Source organism: Diachasma alloeum, unplaced genomic scaffold (assembly GCF_001412515.2).
Source record: "Diachasma alloeum isolate Michigan unplaced genomic scaffold, Dall2.0 Dall_scaffold_00534, whole genome shotgun sequence".
NCBI classification, from domain to species: domain Eukaryota; kingdom Metazoa; phylum Arthropoda; class Insecta; order Hymenoptera; family Braconidae; genus Diachasma; species Diachasma alloeum.
In genome coordinates this window covers 396,593-410,163 of record NW_021680666.1, presented here as the reverse complement: position 1 = coordinate 410,163, position 13,571 = coordinate 396,593, and the positions used below count along the sequence as shown (strand labels likewise).

Below are 13,571 nucleotides of genomic sequence, written 5' to 3'. Positions count from 1 at the left end.
GGGGGGGGGGGGGGGGGAGATGGAAGAGAGGAGAAGTTTCATTGGGGTACAGACACAAGTGGAAAATATATCGTTTATGTACGCCGCACATACCGATCATACCAAAGTGGTAGATAATAATGGCTGGATACCGATCAGATGGTGTTTTATTGCCGACAGATGTGTCGAGGGTGAATCGGTAATGGCGCGGATTTTTATTTATCTCGAATGGAGATATTTCTTCAGCCAAAACCGCCATAATTACCTGGGAATCATCTCCCGTTTGTGTTTAAAAGAACGGAGATAGAGGAACAGTGTGAAGGGAAATGGAAATATCTTCTGGAGAAGGGTCAACCGATTTCTATTAAAAGTTCACCGATGTTTTTTTTATTCTTCGGGTATTTGTAAAGAAAATGCTGAGGGCATAGGGAGAAGATCTAGATAGACACTTTTTTCCGAGGACCTATCACCCCGAAACCCTTGTCCAAAATTAGCAATTTTAATGGGGAGGAGGGAACTTAACTATAGAGAGACGTCAAAAACACCTAGGCTTGGAAAAATAAACGACTCGCCACGACTTCTTGTGAGAACCGAAGTCTACGGAATTAGGAAGACTTGAAATGAAAAAAATTAGGATTCCATTCAAAATGAGTTGCGGAATGAAATTGCGGAAGGAAAAAAACAAATAATCCCGATAGAAATAGAGTAAAAATTCCGAAATGAACATAAATACGCATTAAAGAGTCGGAAATAATGCGAAATATTCTCCCGGAGTGAAAATTCCAGAGGAAAAACACAGGGCCACCTGCGGTTGGTGTCAAACACAAGCGTTACACCTTTAAAAAAGATATTTCTTCTCTTCTAGACAAAGAGATTAATTTAGCATTGAGAGTGAGTGGCCTCTCGGTGTGGTCCATCAGGATCAATTATACCGGATGCCTTTCGGCGGATTATTATTGGCGAAAGAACTGCAGTTCTTTCGACCCTGACGACACCCGCTGTGGGCCTCTACCCACAGGGGCTCCTCTCATACCTATCATAAACAAGTCTGAGTTGTTCATCACGCGAAGGAGATCAGCAGGATTTAATATGGAGAAAAATCCCATTTGTTTATTATTTTATTGTCTAATCGCGTTTGGACGATTGTAAAAAAGAAGAAAAGAGACTATTGAGGGTCATATGGAGGTCTTGTGGGGTCGTATGAGGTCTTACGGAGGCCTTATAGGGTTATATGAGGGCTCTGTTCGTCGGAAAAAATCAGGAAAACCGAAAAAAATACATGATGTAATTGTTTTACTCTTATTTTGGAGGAATAAAAATATTTGGGAGGTGTATGAGGGTCGTATAAGGTCATATGAGATATTGTGGAGTCCTTACGGGATCACATAAAGGACTTGATTGTCTGAAAAATTCAGCAAAATTGAAAACGACTTGATTTAAATTTTCTATTTAAATATATAAAGATATGAGATCCTCTCTTATGATACTCTTAAGCCTGACATTCAACAATAATAGAGATTATAAATTGTTTAACTTTTTCTTTGAGGATATCCAAGTATCTTTTACAGTTTTTCAATAATCATATTTGTCAATTAAATTGTGTAAGAAAATTTTTAAAAAATCATGAATATTCAGAATCATGTTTTTGTTTATAAATAAATAATTTGAATTGTTTAAACTTTTGGAAAACTATTTTTTTTAGGCATGAAATCGATTTCTGGTAAAATTCTGAATATTAAGAAAAATTGGTTACGATTCCGAACAAATGATTTTAACGGTGAAAAATTGATTGTGCATAAATTATTTATAAAAATGTTCCTAATTTTAGAAAATTGCAAGTTTTTAATCATTAATTAATAATTGAAGTTTTAAAAATTATTAAAATTATTAATAATCAATAATTTATGATTTTTTTCAGTTTAAAAAAATTTTTTTCAACATCGAGATTAAAATTCAGACCTGCAACGTTTAAATAATAAAATCATTGTAAAATGTTCGGAAACTACGTCGAATCGGGCTCAAATGAAAGCTCCGTTTGACTACAAAAATAGAAAAGTACTTCACTAGAGAAATAATTGCCAAAGTAGGGTAAGCTACCCAGTAGATGGACACTGTCCTATAGATGGACGAGCTACTTTTGGATAGCAAATTACGCAAAAAAATACTGAAATGTGAATTGTTGCTTTGAATTTTCACTAACTGTTGTGATTCTTAACCCCTGAGTGACGATTTTTTTTCGATTAATTTTTTTTTTCAATTGCTAAAAAACAAACGTCCATCTACTGGGCGGTTTTCATAGGCGTCCATCCACTGGGCAGTTTACCCTACTTGGATATCCTTTCTTAATACAAAATAAAAACTCGCTAAATGACTATTGAAGATGGAATTGCAGACAGCCTTGAATGGAAAACAGCTAGAAAACCTTCCACCGAGATTGAATGGCATCTGATATTTCGCTGACTCCAGTCAATAAGAGAAAACAATAGCATACGAGTTTGGGTTGCATTACGGGACACAGCACGTATGTAAACAAACGTCTGATAAGGGCCGGTATTAAACTCCCCTCAGGGCGCACTATATCACTTATCGCTCGTATTCCAGAGCACAAACATTAAAAAAATACGATAGACCGTGGACATTCCAGGGCACATGCGAGTTTGCAAAACACTATGTCGTATTGAAATTCTTCGATTATTTCTCGGTTTTATTGATTCACGCGTGTTTCATGGGAAAACGAGGGGATTAGAAATTCCAATCGAACAGTTGATGAGCGGCTGGAAGGTCGACAGGTCTCGAATGAGCTGGAAATTTATCCTCGCTATGTGGGGGATCAATTAACACTTGATAATCTTTCTGCAATTGCGAAATATGGAAAATTCCGATCGACGAATAAACAAACTATTGACATTCCAATTTTTCCAGGAACTGAAAATATTTATTTCGTTCTTTTTCTACATAAAAATAATTGTTCAGCTTCCAAACGTTGGATTAGCCCAACTAAATGGGAGTTGAAGGTGTCTAGGGATGAAGAAGAGACTTAATTGCTTCTCTTGAAATGGCTGTGCTCCCCCTAACGAATTTTCGCAGCTATTTTAAGGCCCTCTTCTCTGACGAGAACTTTTTCACCTTTTGTCAGTCCCATTACACGCATTCAGGATCCGTTGGGCGCCTGTGGTGAGGGTGGGCCGTGCAAGGCAAGAAGAAAAAGCCAAATTTCTAAGGAGTAAAAAAAAGAAAATGATTTTTCGAACCTTAAAAGAAAAACGAAAATTATCTTCACGGACATCTCTCTGTTTTTTCCTTGAATTGTGCGTCGAAATGTTCGAAGGAAACTTGAAAAAATGCGCAGCCTCTTCGCTGCAGGCACAATTTTTCCCTCGCATTCAAACGTCGAGTCTTTAGCAATGGCATCTTCTGACATTTTTTCCCCTGGATTAATTCCAATGTACCTGGATTCAAACGAGCGCATCGCGTGTAAATTCACAACATCCGTCAGTGATTTGCAGGCATCGGAGGATAAAAGAAAATTATGTTTCAAACAAAATGCCGAAAGGTCGACTGGATGACGGGCTCTTGAGATCATGATCAATCACCCGGATCTCAGGGCAAACATCAACCCAAGAGGCAGACGTATTTTCCCTCAGGCTCCAATCGTACAGTTTTCTCGCCTCGAGGGGCCATATCAGACGATAAGCGAGACGATCGTACTACACGTACGTTTTTCATATCAATTCTCGATATGTAGTCACACGTGTTACCTACTTTGGACTGCGTCGTACTAAATCAAGTTGAAGACGAGGAAAATATAAAATTCTCGCTGAATGAGACAAAATGGAGAGAACAAAAATTTTAGATTTTCAATTGTGGAATTTATTTATTAAATTGCGGGAGATTAATGAATAATCGGAGTTATTCATGTTATATTTTTAGAAAATTTGAAACATTAAAAAATATTTCATAATAAAAATTATCAGGATAAAAGCTTAATTACTGACAAATTATTTATGGAGAGATCGCAACATTAAAGACGTAATTTTCCGATTATTTATTTATAAGTTCAATGATTTTTTGATTCGTGAAATGTTTTCTAACGCTTCAAAATGAAGAGTAAAATTCAAAGGATATCCCTAGTTAAAACGAATTAATTTGTCAATGAAATGCCGGGAGATTAATGAATAAAGAGGGTTATTCATGTTATATCTTTGGCAAATTTTAAATATTAAGAATATTCTCAGAACAAAATATTAATTACTAACAAATTATTTATGAAGAGATCGTAACATTAAAAAACGTAATTTTCCAGTTATTGAAGAAGTTCAATGATTTTTTGATTCGTAAAATATTTTCTAACGGTTCAAAATGACGAATAAAATTAAAAAAATATTCCTAATTAAAACGAATTTATTTCCCAACTAAAAACAAAGGCTGGAATAAAAATATAAACTCGATTGGATACAAGCCATTTGAATCACCTTAGAAAATCATTGAATTATCCACATATCACCGCGTACAAACGTAGTCCTGGAGACACCAGCGAGGAGTGGAGGGCAGGGAAAACCGGTCGGCGTGGAGACAAACACGCAAAGGTGACGTATACCCTCCTCCTGCGCACCTCATCTCTCTCTAACAATTTTTCTCTCGTTTTTTCTCTCTCGTCATTTACTGTACGTTGGGTGGGGTGAGGGGGGGGGGGAATTGTGTACTCCTTGGAGAGGTTAAGCCCCCTCGGTTGGCATCTGGAGTGACGACGCGTCGCTAACACATAAATTCCAGGGTTACGGAACTCTTTGCCGCCACAAATTTGTTAATCGCCGTTAATAATTCTTCTTTCTTTTCGCTTTTAAAATTCTTCTTGGGAGGAAGAAGGGGGAGGGGTAATATACAGGTAGAGTTCATTCTTTTTGGGTCTTTTTGAAAGATATTTATGAGGGAGAAAGTCGAAATTAGGAGAGAAAATTAGAAAAATTGCTTGGAATTTGTTTGTAATTGTTAAAAGTCCGGGAAAAAATGCGAAATAATTTGAAGAGACAGGTGTACCACTCGTCATGTCAACGATACAGGAAAAAAAATTGAAGCAATTGCGGAGAGAATTGAAATAAACAACTGGTTTTCAGATCATGAAAGTCGTGAGGGGCTTCACAAACGGTTTGATATCATAAAGTTTAGAATCGAAACGAAATCGCTGGGGGAATCGGTTTTGCTGCGCGTACGCGATCGTTAAAAGGGGGGAAGGGGGGATAAAAAATGAATGGTTGGGAGATATTTATTTAATGGAGGAATTGAGCGTATTTGTTGGGAAATAATGCAGGATGATTTTAAATGCTCATTACGATTGATGAGGATTAAGATTAATTCGATTCGGCTGTTCATTTCTGTGAAACTCATTTTTATTCTTCTGGAAAATAAAATAGAAAATGGAATTTTCGTTGTCAGGTGGGGCAATTAACACGAGATAATTATCCTTCATTGCGAAAAGCGAAATAATTCGTTTCTACGAAGAACTGAATTTATCTTGCGTTGCTTTACATTTTTAAATGATAGGAGGTGGTTTCTAAATGCTCATTATAAATAATTTCATTTATTCTCGAAAATAGAATAAAAAATCAGGAGAAATTTTCGGAATTCAGATTTTTTTCCTCTTTCGATGATTGACCACTTGACTCGTCCTCAAATATTGTCCCACCGTGGGTGGGTAAATCCTCGCGACATATCGAAAGACTCCATCCACCTACAACCCAAGGAATTATACATAAATGCAGGGATATTGCTGGAGTAGTCACGTACTAACCGCAAATGGACTGAATAAACAAATTAAAATTTCTCAGAACGATCTGTTTTCAGTCAACATGCCATTAGTGCTTGAGTACAATTGCGTAATCCCTGAGTACACGGTTACATCGGGATGAAAAAAAAAAAAATAAAGATGAGGAGTGGATTTTAGTGGAGTCGATATCGCCGATCCGGGTCGTTAGTTCACTCGTAAACGGGTGAGAAAAGACCGCACGAAGGTGAAACTCCCGAGAGGGAGCAAATTATGTTTTGACGCTTTAGACTGACTTTTTGGAGCAGGTGCGGGAAAATGGACCTCCTTAAATTATCAATATCTCCTAAACAAATAGCGTGATTTGCACGAGTCAAGCTTCATTTCAAAGTCTGAAAAAATACCTGCGAACTGAAGAAAAAACGTCGAAATTCACTCTACCGATCTCCAGTTATTGTTCATTAAAAATGTCCATTTGTAATTTTTTTATTTACCCGCGCGGATAAATCAGTTAATTTCATTTTCTATTCATTAAAAAAAATCAGTAATTCTCATATTCTAATTCAAACAGAAAATCCCTCGGATAATGTCCAATTTTGTCTCTTAAAAACTGAAGTGTTTCCTCTTGTCACTTCAAAATAAAAAAAAAGTCAAATAAATTTACCCCGAAACGGTATCAATTTCACCTTTTCCTCGCCCAACAATGACAACTCGTGAAGTGTCACCTCTCGACGAGTGACAACCGAATTTTGCCTCTTTTTGTAGTCGAAAATTTTGCCTCATTGTTCTGTGCGTGTAATCCCTGTTACCGCGCGCTTACATCCCAAAGAAAAGAGTGAAAAAACGAAGATAAAGGAAAAGAACGAACAGCAGGACTCACCAAACAATGTAAGAGACCGTCGGAGGGGTGGGAGGAGGAACGGTCAATCCACTTGAGTGGTACAATGGGTGGAGAGCCAGCAGGGGTGAGGACGGGTCCCAGGAAGGTCGAGGGTACACTGGAATTTTTCGGGGTCAGACCACATTACAAAGCTATCGAGTGCGTCTATGGGTGAATCCCACAAAGGCACCTGCTGCAGACGAAGAGACAACCCCTCGACCTTTCACAGTCAGGGGTGGAGACAAGGCTCTTTCAGGATGAAAATAAAAATAAAGGAGAACAATAAACCCCCACTCGACTCTGAAAACCATAATTTTTTGAGTCAAGTAAACACTTCTTAATGAGAAATTGATATCGTTCCGACATTCACTTGAAGTCATGCCCACGAACTAACATTATTGATTCAAAAATTAATTTGTTCTTAAAATTAATGTTTTCTAAAACCTCAAAGCCCATGAGACAAAACATTATTGCATTTTTTGAAATGAAGGAATTCAGCTGCAAAAATCATCGAAGAAACCAATGCTATTTCTTAAATTCACTTACGCAATATGCATCCAACATTCCTGAAACATGCTGGGAACCACCTAAACCTCAAACCCCTGTTCTTTATCTAATCGCGACACATGTTTTCTTTTTTATTCAACTCCAGATGCACCTTGAAACGCCCAAGATTCAAAACTCTCGCTCAAAGCCAATCCCCCCCCCCTCCCCCTTCCCTGCCCAAAACTGGACCCGAAAAGAGCAATAGTGTACTTTACCCAACATCTTCGAAAATCATGTTGCCTCGTAGGCCCGAGAATATAGAAAAGGTAGCATACCTGAGTTTTAGAAGAGAATAAGACAGTGGGGAGGGGAAGCGGCCGGCTTGGAGGAGTCGATTGGAGGTGGAAAAGACGGTAAGCATCGTGGTGGTGGGATTGGTTGGAGAGGGAACCAGGGCCCAGCGTGGACCTGTACTCCATGCTCGTATCCCAAAGACTCGCTCCGCAAGGTGAGACGCGCGCGGAACCCATTTTTTTTCACTCCGCGGAGTCCATGATTTTGTGTTTACTTTGTTTACATCGATTGTTGTTGTCATTTTTTTCGATAAAACGGGGACTTTTGTTCATTATGCACTGAGAATTTTTGGATTTTGTAGTTTTTCGATGCTAGTGTTGACATTTCGATGTCATTTTTCATGATGACAGCATTGCAATGACAGCAGTTGCCTATTTTTCATGAGTGAATGTTCAAGTTTGCATGATTGATTCCAAGTGAGTGCAGTGATTCTGGGATTTTTTAAAATTTCGGAGCATAATTTTGGTTTGATTGGATACTTTCCACTTGGGGGTACACGGAAACCGTCAATCGTCGTAGAAACGGTGAGTGTTACGTGCATGGAGGGAAATTCATGTTACATATTCGTTGAAAAATTAAATTCCCATTGCGAACACTAATTTTTGTCCACCAATCAAAACTTCCCCTATTATTCTTTTAAAAAATCATCAGCATTCGTTGTGCTCCCCTTCTTCCATTTCCAAATGATGTCATGGCGCTCAGAAAAAGGTCATTTAAATGAAAATAGAAATTTCCCAAGAGTAAAAAATTCAAACAGAAATTGCGCAAGTCTGGAATTTTAGTGGGGCCATAACACTAAAAATAAGAAGAGGGGGATTTGGGCCTTATGTTAAGCAGAATGGTTAGTACACAATACGGGGACTTGAACGACGGGGTAAGAAGGCAGGCGTTGCGTTGGCGGTATCTGTACATTTCGAAAAACATTCATTCGTTTTCTTTTCATCCTCACTTGCCCTTTTTTCCCCTGACTCCTGCAAAACTCGTGTACCTCAGGGAACGATGACATCTGCCATGTCTATATGAGGCCCAGAGTAGTTTTGCATTGAGGTAAAAGAGTGGAGAATCTGGAGATAAAGGGAACCGGACTTCCTTTCAGAATTCCTTTTTTCATAATTTTGGAAAAAAATTCTTTGCAAGAAGTTGCCATTGTGATAGCATTTACAATGTATTTTTGATTTTCGTAAATTTTGAATGAAGTTGATGATTAGTATCACAAGTAACAGTTATAAAAATGGAGTTTATTTTCCCACAAATAGCCGGTTACAAGTGAAGCGTGACATTTTTATTCCCTCGACGTAACTAAATGAGAAATAAAAAATCATGAATATCTCATAAGTCTGTCGCTGAAGGCCTCCAAGATGTAGGAGAGGCCCAACCCTAGACCACAACGATGAGGAATGAAAGAGGGCGAGGTTATGGCGAGCAGTCAAATCGAGTTAGATCCCCAGGTATGGCCAGACAAGTGAGGATAAAACGATGATTCTTCATCCTCGTAGAAATATATTCTACCTTTTCTCGCTTCATCATCTAGCTAGATGGGTTTCGTATACGCAATACCATCTTTGGATTGTGTTGCATTGCGTACCCTGTACTTTGGCCCGAGGCTGAGTTTCAACGAGATTCTCGGATGGGTACAGCAAGATTTGTTGTTGTTGGATGGATACTGCCAATTGGATGCAGTCACTCATCAGGGATATTCTTCATTCAATATTGTTTGCAAATTGGGGAAAAATTGTTCAAGTCCTGTCAGCAGAAGCCTCAGAACAAATGCCTCGGATTTTATAGCTAGAATTTTCGCTCGTTCTCATCGCCTTCATCCTTCCAATGTTACGATTGAGTTAAAATGTTCAAATTCACGCTCTAAAGTTGAGCCGGCCGTCCGTAAAAAAGTCATCCCTAAATCAACGAGTCTGTGGTCCCCTGGGCTTCATCCTTTCCAAGCTTCTTCAAAATTTAATTATGTTTTTACAATGCCCTCAGAAGAAGTGTGTCACGTATAATCCCTTTTAAGACTGAAAAAAGAAAAACTCTTTTCACGATCGTAATGAATAGCATTAAGATTCCTCGTTAATTAATATCCGCGAATCCTTTCTCTCGAGTCTTTAGAAGTACGTGGGCTCGAGGGGAGAAATATATTGCCGGTTGCATTAATCCAGCGAGCTAGGTGTCTGTACATCTTTCCTGTCTTGGATGCTGGAAAGGTCCTCAAGCCGAGGGAAAGGCAATACTGACGTCAGCCTGGTGGAATGAGGTTAAACACGAAGGTAAAGTCGAGCTCGTTCGTTCAATCGTGGCTCTAGTCGCACTCTATAAAATCATCTTCAGAGTTGTTATCATGATTCCGAGATGAAAGGTATCGAGGTTCGTTACGAAAAGTTGTTGGAAGACGACTGCAGTTTTCATGGCGATGACCTCTCATCATCTTGAGATATATTTGAAACAGGGGAAGGAAGATTCCCAATTCCATCCCAAACAACTCGATTAACCGTTTAAAAAATAAGACGAAAGGACTCAAGTTTCCTTACAAAAGTTGTTAAAAGACGATTTCAATTTTCATGGCGACGATTTCTCGTCACCTTGAGGTTCATTTGGACTAGTTGATCAAAGGAAAACATTCAATTCCACCCCCAACACTTCAATTAACCATTTCAAACTCATCTTTGCAAAATTTTCATCATCAGTCTAAGACGACAGGATTCAAGTTTCCTTACAAAAATTGTTGAAACACGATTGCAATTTTCATGGCGACGATTTATCATCATCTTGAGGTGCATTTGGACTAGCTGATCAAAGGAAAACGTTCAATTTCATCTTCAACACCCCAATTAACCATTTCAAACTCATCTTTCCAAAATTGTCATCATCAGTCTCAAGACGACGGGATTCAAGTTTCCTTACAAAAGTTGTTAAAAGACAATTGCAATTTTCATGGCGACGATTTCTCATCATCTTGAGGTGCATTTGGACTAGCTAATCAAAGGAAAACATTCAATTCCATCTCCAACACTTCAATTAACCATTTCAAACTCATCTTTCCAAAATTTTTATCATCAGTGTAAGACGAAAGGATTCAAGTTTCCTTACAAAAGTCGTTGAAAAACGATTTCAATTTTCATGGCGACGATTTCTCATCACCTTGAAGACTATTTAGATCACGTGATCGAAGGACAATGTTGAATTACATTCTAGGAAACTGGACTAGCCATTTCAGCATCACCTTTTCCAAAATTTTGATTTATCTCCCGAAGAGATCCATGCCTTTGTCTCTCACGAGTTGCAGCATAATGTACATTATCCAGAGGTCCACAAACAGTATCGTTCCACCACACGTTTATGTATACTTCGAGCCAGGTCCCAGGTACTGGTCTCGAGGACTATCTCGCATGGATCTTTTTTCGAGGTCTTAACGTCGTGAAGCCGCTCTCGTGGTTGACCCCCGGGGCTAAAGATTACGAGGGCTTTCGAGGCTCTCTCGGGTCTCTAGAATTCAAACCATCTACCTTCTTAACCTACCCCCCTACCATGTTCATTTTTTTCTCTCCTCTCCTTCGTCAGAAATGCAACGCTGCACTGATATATATCCTTACCTGGTTTCCACTACTGCGTTTACTTTTTGTTCCTCCTTTCGTGTTTTTTATTCTCTGGAAAGAAAAGAGAAGAAATGAAAGAGAGGAGACGTGCGGGTAATCCGAGAGTCCTACGAGAAATTATATGCTGTGGAAATATTTCGGGTGGAAGAAATGATATTGTGTTACATCTGGGAAAAATTATAATTCATTACAAAAATTCCTAGGATCGTTCAATTAAGTTGTGAAAGATGTTGTGAATGCACTGGCTAATGATCGAGGCATGAAAAAAAATACTAATGATTAAACCACAATTAAGTTGATTACAGCATTAAATGCCCTTCACGTTCCATTCGTGTAGATAATTGAATCATTTTTTTCCGTGAAATTTGCCATTAATTTGATTTTACAAAGCAAATTGCGTCGAGATAAATCATGCAAATGTAAAAAAATTCCATAATTCAATAATTCTCCGCAGGACCGATCGAACGTTCATTAGCGAAACGATACTCAATCCCATGGTCTGAAGAAATTGCGTGGGGTGTCCGTCAAGGCCTTCATCGAGTTACTAGTAACAGACGTTAGACCCAACGCCAGCCATAACAGGAGGCGTCCCCAGTCCCTCATACGCGCACTCAGCGCCACTCATGTGCATACATGAAATCAATAAACACTTTTTATGCTCTTGTTGACAAGACATCGGTCATAAATCACGGAAATCGGAGAAAAAAAAAGTAGGAGACCACAAAAAATTTAAATTGGAAAGTCTCGAAGCGTGACCAAGCGTCCGAGCGGGCGCTGATTGAGACACTGAAACTCAATATAACTTTGTTAAGAGATCCGTTAATTAGTCCTTCGCTCGTTTTAGGTCTCCAAGGCGAGAAACCTCGATCGATTCCAGCTAAAACCATTGAATTCCCTCCATTTTACGAAACCGTTTCACTACAAAACAATGAAAAAACCGTACATTTCTTTCAACAACTGCCTTGAAATTTGTTTCTTTTGTAAACTCACTTTTACCGGTATGTTAATGTCATTCTTTCGAATCCCACCGGCATCGTGAATTCAGGGAGAGGTCTCGAAGAGCTTCAGAATTCGGAGCTAGTCCAGTCTGGTTTTTTTTTCCACAAACTTCAGCCAAAGGAGGGGTGATGTTGCTTCTAATTGACGAGAAAGAAAACTACTCGCTCGAATGCTGAGAAACGATTCGTGTCTTTCGACATGTGTCCAAGGTGTCTGGGATCATTTCTTTCTCATCTTATTAAGAATTCTGATTAACTAAATGAGGTTTAGTTATTGAATTTTTTATTATTTATTCATCAATCAGTGAGGATGAGAAGTTTTTGGTGATCTTTGGTGTATCAAACCGGCCACAACCACTTGACTTTCATGACAATGTATATTTCCACTTCTTTCTGCTTATTGCGTCAGGTAATTTCGCTCCTCCAAGTGAATACAATTTCCCGCGATTTATATTTGTTTCGACACCTGATTTTCCTCAAGAAGGCACCCACACTGACACCTCCGTCAGTTCCATAATCATCGGTCGAATCCACCAATCAGTGCGAAGAAATTCTCCTCAACAAGTTGATACCAATGAACTGTATCAAAGAATCCCAGTGGGCGCAGTGTGTGAGGAAGCAATCAGGGGAAGGTCAAACCCTGCAGAAAGATTGAACCATTACAGAAAACGGTAACCGCCGGTTTTAGTAGTTTCCTGACATTTTCGGTGTAGGCGTTTGTTGCTTCAGTGTTCAAAGGAAGGGATAAAAAAAAGCCAAGAGGATAATGCACACCCGTACCGCTGCAACCGGTGACATCATCAGCAAGCGTATAAAGTCAGCTGATGCCGTCACGACTTAGATGGAGCGAAAGAAAACCAATGCAAAACCAGCATGATCGGTGGAACGACCCCAAGGCTAGATGTATACAGCATGAGCACGTTAAAACCCAAAATCCATTAATTTATAATGCATCGAATCGCCAGACTCACCTGAATGATTCAATTCCTCACATGACAAAAGGCAGAAGGATTTATGTAATCCGTAAAATTATTGGGCATTCAGATTTATTCATTACGTATGAATAAAAGGGGAGATTGTGGGGTACGATATCAAAAGAACTGCTATAATTCGATCAACCCGTGTGCGGTTTTTACGTGTTTACATGATCGTGACCCAGTGACTCACGAAAAATACGGCACGATGTCCATAATGAGATGCCAAATAAGGCTGGTGGGTTCTCCTTGAGGGGAACATTTCCTTTCCGCCAAAGCCCAATGTCCCCCTCCTCTCTTTTTCTCTCGTCTCATTTAAACTCCTGAAACAAGAAAGTTCACAATGATGGCTACGAGGAACAGTAAATTCGATGGGAGATGGTTTCATCAACGAGGTGGTCCACCGAAAAAAGGCCCATCACGAGAGAGAGAGAGAAAGAGAGAGAATTCTATAAACAATCCTGAAATGTTAGTTCAACAACTGTTCGATATTATTTGCACGAATTCCTGAGATTCATCGTGGGATTGGATTTTGCGTGGCTATGGTTT

The 13,571-nt window shown here is 39.0% G+C and overlaps 1 protein-coding gene across 2 annotated transcripts in view; it reads left to right on the top strand.

Moving 5' to 3' along the window:
- Nucleotides 1-7,617: 7,617 nt before the first annotated feature.
- LOC107042890 (epidermal growth factor receptor) overlaps nucleotides 7,618-13,571 on the top strand; it is a 35,885-nt gene continuing 29,931 nt past the window's right edge. For both annotated transcript variants that reach the window (XM_015264125.1, XM_015264124.1), the window contains exon 1: nucleotides 7,618-7,984. The gene's annotated coding sequence lies outside the window, so the exon portion shown is untranslated. The remainder of the gene's footprint in view (nucleotides 7,985-13,571) is intronic.